Below are 2,500 nucleotides of genomic sequence, written 5' to 3' on the forward strand. Positions count from 1 at the left end.
GGCTTTGAGGTGTGCCAGGAGCAGGCGCTCAAAAGACTTCATTACCACAGATGTAAGGGCGACCGGTCTGTAATCATTTAGTCCTGTTGGCCTTAGCTTTTTGGGCACAGCGATGATGGTGGAGGACTTGAGACAGGCTGGTACATGGCATGTCTCCAGGGAGGTGTTAAAGATGTTGGTGAACACCGGAGACAGCTGGTCAGCGCAGTGCCTGAGGGTGGCTGGAGAGACAGAGTCCGGCCCGGCTGCTTTGCGTGGATTCTGCCTCTTGAAAAGCCCATTAACTTCTCCCTCCTGAAAGGAGAGAGTCGTTTCTGTAGTATGGGTGGGGGATGGGGCCTCTTGGGTGGGAAGGGGTGGTTCAGGACAGTCCAATTGTCTTTCAAATCTACGGTAGAACTCGTTCAGGTCGTTGGCTAGGCGGGAGTCGTTAGTGGTGTGGGGCGCTCTGGGTTTGTAGTTGGTGATGTGCCTGAGCCCTTTGGCAGACAGAAGCAGCGTCGTTAGTAGAGAACTGGTGTTTTAGTGTCTCTGAGTACAGTCGTTTAGCCTCTCTCACCGCTTTGCTAAACCTGTTCTTCGACTCCTTGAATCTGTCTCTATCCCCACTCCTAAACGCTTCCTCCTTCTCCAACCTCAACCTTTTGAGCTTTGCTGAGAACCAGGGCTTGTTGTTGTTAAAGTTCACCCTGGTACGTGTTGGGATACAGCAGTCCTCACAGAAGCTGATGTACACAGCCTCTGTGAGTTCATCCAGACTATTGGTAGCAGTCGTGAACATATCCCAGTCAGTACAGTCTAAGCACGCCCGCAAATCTTCCACAGCCTCACTGGTCCACTGTTTAGATGTCCTCACAGCAGGTTTACAGAGTTTTAGTTGCTGCCTGTATGCACGAATCAGGTGGACCAAGGGAGTTCTGTGCGAGCCGAACAGCCCCGTGACCCACAAGAGAAACATCCCCGCCAAATTCGAGCGTTTGACGGGGTCTATCCGTGAAAAAATATTCACGTTTTTGAGTGCACATGCATTTCTGCTGCAAATGCCTCTGGAAGTTTCATGCCGTTCGTATGCCAATTGTGGCAACACGAAAATGACCCGTTTTCCCATTCCGAGGGATTTCTGTGCGACCCTAACAGCCCCGTGAGCCACAAGAGACACATCCCCGCCAATTTCTAGCGTTTCACGGGGTCTATCCGTGAAAAATATAGACGTTTTTGAGTGCACATGCATTTCTGCTGCAGATGCCTCTGGAAGTTTCATGCCGTTCGTACGCAATGTGGCAACACGAAAATGACCCCTTTTCCCATTCCGAGGGATTTCTGTGCGACCCTAACTAACAGCGCCCGTGAGCCACAAGAGAGACATCCCCGCCAATTTATAGCGTTTCACGGGGTCTATCCGTGAAAAATATAGACGTTTTTGAGTGCACATGCATTCCTGCTGCAAATGCCTCTGGAAGTTTCATGCCGTTCCTATGCAATGTGGCCACACAAAAATGACCCGTTTTCCCATTCCGAGGCATTTCTGTGCGACCCTAACAGCCCCGTGAGCCACAAGAGAGACATCCCCGCCAACTTCTAGCGTTTGACGGGGTCTATGCGTGAAAAATATTAAAATTTTTGAGTGCACGTGCCTTTCTGCTGCAAATGCCTCTGGAAGTTTCATGGCGTTCCTATGCAATGTGGCAACACGAAAATGACCCCTTTTCCCATTCCGAGGGAGTTCTGTGCCACCCTAACAGCCCCGTGAGCCACAAGAGACACATCCTCGCCAATTTCTAGCGTTTCACGGGGTCTATCCGTGAAACATATAGAAGTTTTTGAGTGCACATGCATTCCTGCTGCAAATGCCTCTGGAAGTTTCATGCGGTTCGTACGCAATGTGGCAACACGAAAATGACCCGTTTTCCCATTCCCAGGGATTTCTGTGCGACCCGAACAGCCCCGTGAGCCACAAGAGACACATCCCCGCCAATTTCTAGCGTTTCACGGGGTCTATCCGTGAAAAATATCAATTTTTTTTTGACTGCACATGCATTTCTGCTGCAAATGCCTCTGGAAGTTGCATGCGGTTCGCATGCAATGTGGCGACACGAAAATGACCCGTTTTCCCATTCCGAGGGATTTCTGTGCCACCCTAACAGCCCCGTGAGCCACAAGAGAGACATCCCCGCCAATTTCTAGCGTATCACGGGGTCTATCCGTGAGAAATATTCACTTTTTTGAGTGCACATGCATTCCTGCTGCAAATGCCTCTGGAAGTTTCATGCGGTTCGTATGCAATGTGGCGACACGAAAATGACCCGTTTTCCCATTCCGAGGGATTTCTGTGCCACCCTAACAGCCCCGTGAGCCACAAGAGAGACATCCCCGCCCACTTCTAGCGTTTCACGGGGTCTCTCCGTGAAAAATATCACATTTTTTGAGTGCACATGCATTCCTGCTGCAAATGCCTCTGGAAGTTTCATGCGGTTCGCATGCAATGTGGCGACACGAAAAT

This window comes from Petromyzon marinus, unplaced genomic scaffold, assembly GCF_048934315.1.
Source record: "Petromyzon marinus isolate PM22_M1 ecotype Great Lakes invasive population unplaced genomic scaffold, UKy_Petmar_22M1.pri1.0 PM_G_Scaffold_29, whole genome shotgun sequence".
Lineage (NCBI taxonomy): Eukaryota > Metazoa > Chordata > Hyperoartia > Petromyzontiformes > Petromyzontidae > Petromyzon > Petromyzon marinus.